At 51.3% G+C, this 10,256-nt stretch overlaps 1 long non-coding RNA gene across 1 annotated transcript; it reads right to left on the bottom strand.

Annotated features, from left to right (window-relative positions):
• Window positions 1-1,832: 1,832 nt before the first annotated feature.
• On the bottom strand, window positions 1,833-10,218 carry LOC111816494. Its single transcript, XR_002820878.1, has 3 exons — window positions 9,976-10,218; window positions 5,871-6,247; window positions 1,833-1,968 (listed from the first exon to the last, which is right to left on the bottom strand). It is a non-coding gene; the product is annotated as an uncharacterized LOC111816494 (long non-coding RNA).
• Between the last annotated feature and the right edge of the window lie 38 nt (window positions 10,219-10,256).

Raw genomic sequence — 10,256 nt, forward strand, 5'->3', positions numbered from 1 at the left:
GGCTGACCTGGAACTCACAACCCTCCTGCCTCAGTCTCCCAAGCGTGTCTGTTGACTTCCAAACCTCACCCTTCAATCTTTTTTTTTTTTTTTTTCGGAACCTGGGATTGAACTCAGATCCTTGTGTTTGCCAGTCAAGCGCTCATCGTACTGAGCCATCTCCCCGGCCCCCTCACCCTTCAATCTTGCAGGGTTTCTAATTAATTCTTCATAGACACCTGCTTTTATTTCCTTTAAGCCAGTTTTGGTGTCTCAATGTCACGTCTTCTTTGATGACCCTAAACACTGCTATTTAAAAATGTTTTTCAGGTTTTCCTATCATTTCCATCATATCTGGAGTGATTTAATAGCCCCTTGGTCAAGTTTCTTGATTGTCTTTATTACCATTAGCCTCTCTCTCTCCCTCCTCTGTCTGTCTGTCTGTCTGTCTGTCTGTCTGTCTCTTGCTCCCTCCGCCCCTCCATTACAGCCACTTGAGTTGTCCCTCCTACTGGTCCTGCTGTAGAATGATCAGGTCATTCACAGCTGGGACAGACCTCCCACCTGCTAGCAGCTTATTGGGGTGCTGAATCCTCCATGTGCCGGCTCTGAAGTCACAGCTACTTCCTCCCTCCTGGCCAGGCACACAGCTGGGGAGCCGTGTCATAGGCCCTGCATAGAATTGGGCTTTAGTCCCACCTTGTTCTAAGTACAGGGAGATAGTTATCTTTTTATTATTATTATGATGTTATATCTTTTACTTTTTCTCTTTTAAAAGTTTATCTGGGGGCTGGAGAGATGGCTCAGTGGTCTAAAGCACCTACTTGAAACAAGCTTGGCAAAGCACAGGGACCGCGGTTCGATCCCCAGCACCACATGCCAGCCAGACCCGCCCCCTGGTGGGCTGAGCTGGCCACACACACACACACACAATAAATAAATGTAATAAATAAAAAAAAAAAAGTTTATCTGTTCCTGCCTAGGCAGAGCACAGTGGCCGGGGTTCAATCTCTGGCATGCCGTGCTGGCCCTGCCCCCGGGGTACACTGAGATGGCCATTGAGACTGGGTGTGGTGTTGCTTGCCTGTAATCCCAGCGCTTGGGAAGCTGTAAACAGGAGAATCACTATAAATCCAATCTATATAGTGAGATCCTATAGACCCTGCCCTAAATACAGAATAAATAAATAAATACAATTCATCTGTTGGGCTGGAGATGTGGCTCAGTGGTAGAGCGCTTGCCTTGCATGCACAAGGCCCTGGGGGGGTTTGATCCCCAGCACCACACACATACACATATACATACACACACAAAAAAACCCCAACAACAACAACGAAACAAACCTCAAAACAACAAAAAAACACTTATCTGTCTTTGCTGTATGGGATGACTTGAAATACGAACTTTAAAATGCTGTTCTTTGTGCTTTAAATCTTTTACTGTAAGTTCATTAAAAATAAAAGCCAGTGTAATTTTTCAGTGTCCTGGAATGTAGTGGGCTTGAAGGTTAATTTTTAAAAATAAACCCCCATCAAACTGACCTAAATGGGAGCTCAGCTGGATGTTTTATCCCTCACAGTAGAGGGCTCTGCCGGCTGCCTACAGGCCACAAGCAATAAATTAGTGCTCCCTTGAAAAGTCAGAGGTAGTAAAATGTCCTTGCGAGACAACTTTGTATCAACCTCTCTTTATTGGAAGTCTCACTGCGCATTGAAGTTAATTGTTAATTTTTGATAAACCAATTTATTAAATTAAAACATGGATACGGAAGAATGTGTAGATTACAAACATGCAACGTGACCAGCGTTCACACGTGGGCATCCACGTGCACTTCCTCACGATCAGGAGGGACGCGGGGTGGGGGCGGGGTCGCCGACTCCGGCTCATCAGTAAGGAGGTTAAGATCCGAGGTCACCAGAAGTGACCAGGGTCCCCAGCTGGGAAGAGAGCCGGCTGCTGGGCCCACGCCTGGGGGGTAGCTTGGGGCCGCTGGCGCAGTGGGGTGAAGCCTAGAAGCCGAGAAATAAGCAACTGACATTAAAGTTAGATGGGCCCAGAAGGGCCAGAGGCACCGGGAAGGGGTAGAGCTGGCCTGGGACCTCTGGGACCCTGGCACTGTCCTGCCCTACCCGGGGTGTTGAGTAGCCATTTTACCTGCCTGTGCTTTGGAGTTCATAATCCAGTATTTTTAAAACACATGAAATACAGGCCTCCAGATGGGCTTACTAACATTTGTTTTCTCTGTCTCTCTCTGTCTCTCTGTCTCTGTCTCTCTCTGTCTCTTTCTCTCTCTGTCTCTGTCTCTCTCTCTCTGTCTCTTTCTCTCTCTCTCTGTCTCTCTCTCTGGCTCTCTCTGTCTCTCTGTCTCTGTCTCTCGCTCTCTCTTTCTCTCTCTGTCTCTGTCTCTCTCTGTCTCTCTCTCTCTCTGTCTCTCTCTCTCTCTGTCTCTCTCTGTCTCTGTCTCTCTGTCTCTGTCTCTGTCTCTGTCTCTGTCTCTCTCTCTCTCTCTCTCTCTCTCTCTTTCTCTCTCTCTCTCCCTCTCCCTCCCTTCTCCCCTCCTTCCTTTGTTCCTTGCCCCTCATACTGTGGACTAAACCCAGGTCCTTTGCACTTACAACCCCAGTCCTTTTAAAAATTTTTTATTCTGAGACAGGTTCTGCCTTAACTGCTAAATTGCCCAGGCTGGGCTCACATCCATGATCTTCTTTCTCAGCTTCCTGGAGGGCTGGGATTATAGGCATGTGCCACCACACCTTGCCAAATTCGAATTTCTGATAAAACTCTATGAGGTGATCGAAAATACAGTGAGTGCTTGCACTTAAAAAAATTATTACAGTAAAAAACACATTGCCACAGCTGTCCCCTTCAAGACACCACCCCTTCTTGCTTTGAATATGCTTATCCCATATTGCTTGTCATTTTCTGAGGCAGTTCTGGAAGTCCTCTTGGGAGTGTCTTTATGTGACACAGTGAAAAGAAGGACAGTGAATGCTGCTGCCCAGTCCCATCCTGTGGCATGTGGGCTAGGAAGAGCTACAGCAGGAGGGCTGGAGAGACAGCTCAGCAGCGTAAGGTCCAGAGTTCAATCCCCGGTGCCACACACACACACACACACACAAAAAAAAAAAAAAGAAAAAAGAAAGAAAGAAAGAAGGAAAGAAAGATAGAACTACAGTAGTGTGTCCTCACCCACTCATTCACTGGCTGGCACCACGGGACTTCTGACTCTGCCCTGGAGCAAAAATGACTGTGAAAGGTAAACATTTTGAGTCTATTCACAACACACAGGCAGCCCCGCAAAAGCGACTAAAGATACAAAAGAGGATTGATATTGCATATTTCGATTGCAGTGTGTGTACGTGTGTGTTTTAGTGTAAGTGCTTCGCTCCTTATACCTATTCTATGCTATACTTAGGCTGAAGAAATGGTTTGCTTATCTGAAGTTCAAATTTACTCCTAGGTCCTGTGTTTGTCAAACAATCCTTGCCTAGGGACAAGAGGTCCTTTCCAGGCTCCAGAGGTGATGCAGAGGGTACCAGGGGAGCCAGAGCCGACACCAGTGGACAGAGTGGCTGACAGAGCCCTGGCCACCAGCTCCCTGTGACCCTCAGCCCCCTGCAGCTGCAGCCCCGTGGCGGGCGGCTCAGCCATTTCCCAAACCTCCCTCGGGTCCTGCTTGGCAAGCCCTGTATTTGTGTTTTTAATGAAAGCAAATTAAGATCTGCTGACTCCTGAGAATGGCAACCTGATTGCTCGGGTGATAAGCGGAGGCACCTGGCTCTCCTCTCTGGGTCGCCTGCTGAGTTTCCAGCAGGCTGGTTCCCACAGGCTGCTTTTCATCCATCATCAAATATTTATCAAATGGCTGGGCACCAAGGGCGACTGGAGGGCTCATCGCTGAGCCAGGCCCCCTGCCTGAGGCACTGTGCATTCCCCTTGGGGTGCTGCGGGCAGACAATAGCATTACCTTTAATGCACCATAGCCCCCAGGTAGTCAGGACTGTCCCCAAGCAGCAGAGGAGAAACTGAGGCTTAGGACGCCATGGAAGAGCACAGGGCTGATTGATTGAATGTTGATTTCAATAGGGATCTCTCAGACACCCTTTCAGGATGTTTCAAGTTTTACTCCAAGCTGGGTGTGGTGTGCACAACTGCAATCCCAGCACTTGGGAAGCTGAGGCAGGAGGATCGCAAATTTAAATACAGCTTGGGCAATTTAGTGAGATGGTGTCTCAAAAAATAGAATAAAAAGGGCTGGGGATGTGGCTCAGTGCAAAGGCCCTGGAATCAATTCCTAGTGCTGAAAAGAAGGAGCAGGAGGAGAAAGAAGAGGAGAAGAAGGAAGAGGAGGAAGAGGAGGAGGAGGAAGAGGAAGAGGAGGAGGAGGAGGAGGAGGAGGAAGAGGAGGAGGAGGAAGAGGGAGAAAAGTTATTCCACAGATACTTCATTGGTTTGGGTGGGTTTTTGTTGCTGCCATTGTTTTACAGTGCACAGGATCGAATTACTCTAGGAAAGTGCCCAGCCACTGACTGACAGCCCGCCCCTGGGAGATTTTAACCCCGAGGCCACCATGGGTGCCCCTGGACACTGAGGCAGGCCTGCAGCGCTAGGATGGCCTGACCAACCTCAAGGTGCAGCAGGGTGAGGGAAGGCAAGAGCAAAGGCTGGGGTCACCCTGTAGCAGGACGCGGAGGGACAGTAACTGCCCAGCTCTGAGGCTCTCGGACTGCTAAAGTTCCCAGGAGAGAGAACACAGAGTTCACGTGCAGAATGGAGGGGTCCCCTTGGATTTCATTTCCTGCTAGTGTTTTTTTTTGTTTTGTTTTAGGGAAGGGACTACGGGGTGTTCAGGGTCTCACGACTACTAGATTGGATTTGTAGTGATCCGCCTGTTCACAGCCTCCCAAGAACTGGGATTACAGGCACATGCCACCAGGCCCAGTCTTTCTGCGGCTGCTTCTCTGGGCCCTCTAACTCCCTCCACCCCAGCCCTGGCCGTGAAGCTTTAGCCCACTGTCAGGGAGGAAGCTGTCCCTTCCCTTTACTCATGTCCCGGGTGCAGTGTTTTTGCCCGAAAGCTCACCCTGGCTCTTCCTCAGAGAGGGAGGGACCATGAGGGCCAGAGGCAGTGAGGTCAGTGGGAAGTGACAGGGCAAAGAGACCAGGCCAAGGGTTGCAGCAGGCTTTGTTTGCAGGCCTGGCTGGCCTCAAGGCTGTGGCCCTGTGCCCTGCCGTGGCTACCTGATGCCTCTATGCCCACATGACTCAGGGACAATGCGCCTGCCTGGTTTCTCAAAGGATGACCTGTGAAACCCTTTGTGAAAAAAAGGTTCTGCAGTCAAATAAGTTTGAGAAGTACTGCACGCCATGCCTCTGCTGACCTCTCAGCACCTATGACTGTATTCAAGCCTCTGAGAAGTCCTGCAATGGAGAGAAGCCTATGAAGATTTTTTTTTTTTCTTTGTTTGGAGTCCTGGAGATGGAGCCCAGGGCTTCCCAAGCACTCTACTGCTTGGCTACCACCACCCTTAAGGTTCGCATAGTGCTTAAGGACTGTTCTGCTCTGTGACTTCAGAGCCCCCTTCTCTCTATGGTGATGACATCTATGAGCCTTGTGAACCCACCTGGGAAGTGGGCAGGAGCTGCGTAAGAACCATGGCTATCCAGGGAGCCCTGCTGAATAATTCCCTAAAAAGGTGGGGGTGGAGATGTCATTAGGGTTTTCCACACCCAAGTTAGTCTTCTTTTTTGGCAGAACCGGGGATTGAACTCAAGCCCTTGCGCTTGCCAGGGAAGCTCTTATTCCACTGAGCCATCTCCCCAGCCCCACTCAAGTTAGACTTGCAGCAAGCGACCACAATCCAGGCTTCGGGAGGGAGCGAGACACTTACCTGTGGATTCACATGGTGGGAAGGGCCACGGAAATCCATGGTCTCTCCCTGGGGGTGTGGTCAGCTCCCAGTGGAGCCCTGGCCAGGGACAACCAGGATGTTCTATCCTCAGGCGCTAGCGTTGGCTCGCTTGGATTGTGTGGGCAGCTCAGGCCCGGAACACAGTCTCTGGTCATTTGTCCCTTGCCTTGTGGTCGGGCAGGGAAACTGCCATCTGAGAGTTCTGCAACCAGCAGGCCAAACTGCCCAAGGCCAGGGGAAAAGCTTGTTTTAGGTCCTGGTAACAGTGAGGGTCCCTTGTCCCCGTGTCTGTCACCTCCTGGTAGTGGGGACGTAAACCTGGGCTTCCTGCCTGTCAAGCATTCTGAATCACACCCCTAGTCCCAACAGGAAAAGAAATTGCAAAAGATTTCATTAATTTCAGATAAAACAAAGGAACCTTTTAAAATACACTCACAATTGACATCCTCCAAATAAAGTATGTTCCTGGTTATAGTGGTATATGCAGTATGTATATATAATTTTCTTCAGATTATGAAGGCAAAATATGTTTACTGTAAAAACCAAAAAATACAATGAAGGAAGTTGTCCACCAGCCTATACCTGGCAGGTAACCACAGTCAACATTTGGTGTATTTATTTATTTATCTTTTTTTTTTTTTAGACAGGGTCTCTCTATGTAATTCAGGATGAACTTGAACTCTATTTGTACCCCAGGCTGGCCTCGAACTCAAAGTGATCCCCCTGCCTCAGTGCTGGGATTATAGGTATGTGCCATCATGCCCGGCTATGTTCTTGTATTTCTATGCTTTAATTTTATTATATTTTAGCTTATTTTTTTTCTGTATGAGTAAAATCTTCTGTCCATATAACCTTCCTCTTAAAACATAACTGACTTATGAGAAATCCACATGACATAAAATTCAATATTTATTTATTTACTTAGTAGTAATGGGAGTTGAACCCAAGGCCTTCACACTGAGGGAGCTATATCCCCAACCCTTTTTATCTTGAGACAGGATCTCATTACGTTGTTATCCAGGCTGGGCTAGAACTTGCAATCTTCCTGCCTTGGCCTCCCAGAGTTCTGGCATTCCAGGCCTGTGCCACTTTCCCCAGCTAAAAGTTCCCATTTGAAAGTGAATGCTGCAGTGGTGTTTTGGGTGATCTTGCTGTTGCACGGCCACCATCTCTGTCTAGCTCCAGGGTGCTCCTTGTAGCCTCCCGTGTGTGCTGCTTCCAAATCAGAGAGCTGATCCTTACCTCTTACCTGTTACCTCCTATCCCCTTGTACCATGTGTCCTGGTGCAAGCGAGGCTCAGACACTCTTGGATTTACCTTTGACCGGGTGTCTGCTGTTTCCTGAATGCAGTGCCCGGCAGGCTGTCCCTTGCACAGCCCAACCCAGATGACTCACACAGCGCTGTTTGCAGCCCAGACCCCACCTCAACACCCCTTGCCACCACCCCTCTTCCTGGCCTCCTCTCCCTGAAGCACACTAAGCAGGTGCACAATGCTGGCCTGTCCTCTGCCACTTTCCTTTCTCTGCCAAAGCTGCCACCGGCGACCCTGCCCCTGTAGCCTGAGTCCTGAGCCCTCCCTTACACCTTGTCCTCTCGAAAGGGCAGCCAGCCCCCAGTTCCAGGTGATTTAATCTCTGTCCTTTCTCCCAAATATTCCCATCTCTCCATGGCCCACATCTGGTGGAGGCCGGCACCTCACCGGGCCTGAAGCTCTTGTGGCTCCAGCTCCTGAAAGAATCTCACACAGCCAGCAAGGTGTCCGTCATCGGACAGGCCCAAGCCCGGGACAGCCACAGAGCCAGCGCAGAGTCAGCAGCGAAGATGCTGAGTGAAGCAGGCCCCAGATCTGCCAAGCCCAACATGCGAAGGGCGGGGATGGGCACGACCTCTGGGGGCCCATCAAGGCCAAGTCTACTCTTCAGCCTTGGGAAGCTGGGGAATCAGCAGGGAAGTGGACCAGAAAGTTGACAGCAGAGAGGATAGAAATGGCAGGTGGAGGCTGTGACACAGGGAGAGGCACTGAGTGGGGACAGCTGGAGGCTCACAGCTCACACTTCTGACACCTGTGACTGGAAGACTCCGAGACCAGTACGCTGGCCAGAACTCACAGGACAAGTGGCTCCTGGGACAGCCCCAGTGATCCCTGCCTCCAGGTTTTCACGGCCTTGGCTGGTCCCTGAAGACCCCAGTGTGGGGCCAGTGAGATAGCTCAGCGAACTAAGCACCTGCTTAGGCAAGTGCAGGGACCAGGAGGCGAGGCACGCATGCTGCAGGACGCCTCTGAGTCTATGCTGCTTGGGAAGCAGAGGTCCACGGCTAATACACTTCCCAGGCACCCTCGCTTCCTCAGGGCGTGGGGCCTTGGGGTTCAACTTGTGCTCTGAGCCCAAGGTTCCCAGGGTCAGGGACCCAGACAACAAGGCGGTGGCCAAAAGTCCTTTCTCACTCAGACGTGGAAATGGTTTTTAGGTCTTCTATTGGTCTCAGCCATGCCACAATCCCTCCCAGAGGCAAAGGGGGGAGCCTAGGTGCTTGCAGTAAGAAGCCCCAAGGTCAAGTGTCAGAAAAGTGCAGGAGGTGAGAGACCCTTCCTCTGTAAATGGTGAGAAACCTCTTCCATTTCTCCTGGCTTCCTCCCAGTTGCTGCAAGGACCCCATTCCTGTCACAGTCCTTTAATACATGGGAACTTCTTCTGTGTCAATTTGAAATCCACTCTACCAGGCAAAAACCTCACCCACAAAACTTACACACACATATATATGCATGCACACCCACAACCCCCACCAGTTTCCCCTATTTTAACTCCTTCTCTGAGGTTTTTTGCTTCATTTTGTTTTTGTTTTTAGTACCAGGAATGGAGCCCGTGATATGGAAGTGTTCTGCCGTGAAGCCACACTCCCAGCCCATTAAAAAATTTTATTTTTAAAATTTGATACAGAGTCTTGCTAAAGTTGCCCAGGCTGGCTTTCAACTGGAGATCCCGCTGCCTCAGCCTCCTAAGTGGCAGGAAGAAATGTCCCTTTGGATTTGTGGGAGGTCTGTCATAATGCTTATTGGCCAGGAGAGAGGGAGGCAGTTTTGCTGGCTCTGAGGGGAACCGTGTGCCAGTGGGTATCATGCCTCAGAGTTGGCGGCAGCTGGCCAAAAATCATCCACACAGCGGGCCTGTGGCTGGGTCCCCCCCCACCCCTCAGCCTCGGGAGCCCCCAGGCCCCAGACATGCACGGGGTTCCCCCACTGGAGCCCTGCCTCTCTAGCCCCATTAGCTCCGCCCCGGACTAGGCCATGACTGGGCAGGTTGTGTCAGAAGGGGCACCACTGGGCACCCGCGCCTCTTTCTACTGCAAACAAGTTTCTCACATTCAGCAGGAAGTGACAGGGCTTCTCGGATTCCGAGAAAGGGAAAGGAGAGAGAAACTGGAAGGGGATTTCTGGCTTTCTGGCGGTGTGGTCCCCTGCGGGATTTGGGGATGCCAGGAGGCAGCGCTGCGCCCCTGGGAGGAATTCACCAGCGCTCCTGAGCGTCGCCCGCGCCCAGCTTCTTTCTCCCCTGGGCGTCGGGGACAGGCGGGCACCTGGCTCCCGGTGATTCGCAGCACCCGCGGCGCCACTGAGCCGCTGCGCCCTGCCACTGCCGGGAATGGGCCGCCTTCCCATCACCTTGGGTACCTGGCAAATTCCAACCGATTTTGTAGAGCCCTGTTTGGGCACCAGCTCAATAAAACTCTTTCACCACTCTTTCCAGACACAATTAATCACTTTCTCCCAGGTCCACTAAAAAGAAAAACGTTTTATTATGAAAACAAAAACAAAAACACAATTGGTAGGAATTGAAAAGTAAAGCAAATTCTTTTATGCATTGCTGTGTAAACCACCTGAATTGTGAAGCCAGTGGTCTCGGTGTTTGCCCCTCCACAATGCCAGCACAGATCGAATGTCAAGAGTCGCAGAGGGTACAGAAACTGTCATCAAGCCCGACGCACCCATTTTACAGAGGCTCAAACTGAGGCAGACACTCGCCGATCAGTGCAGTCTGCCTTTTGGATTATCAGAAAAACAGCGGGGCGAGCACGGTACCTACCTTTAAGTCTTGCCCTGCCCCTGCTCCTGCTCAATAAATCAGCGCGCCCACCCTGCAGCCAGCTGGGCCGGCGAGGCTGCTGCGCGCTCCCTCCGCTAGGGCTTCCATCAGGTCCGGGTTCATGTCCCGCGCGCCGCCCAAATCCGGACGCCGAGTGGCGGTGATCTCGAGAACAGACCCCGCGCGCCACGGCGGGACCCCGCGGCCCGGGCCGAGCTCCAGCGCTCCCCGCAGCTTCGCCAAGCGCCGAGCCAGGTGCAGCGCGCGGGGCCGGGCGGGGC

Source organism: Octodon degus, unplaced genomic scaffold, assembly GCF_000260255.1.
Source record: "Octodon degus isolate 3935 unplaced genomic scaffold, OctDeg1.0 scaffold00033, whole genome shotgun sequence".
Taxonomy (NCBI): Eukaryota; Metazoa; Chordata; class Mammalia; order Rodentia; family Octodontidae; genus Octodon; species Octodon degus.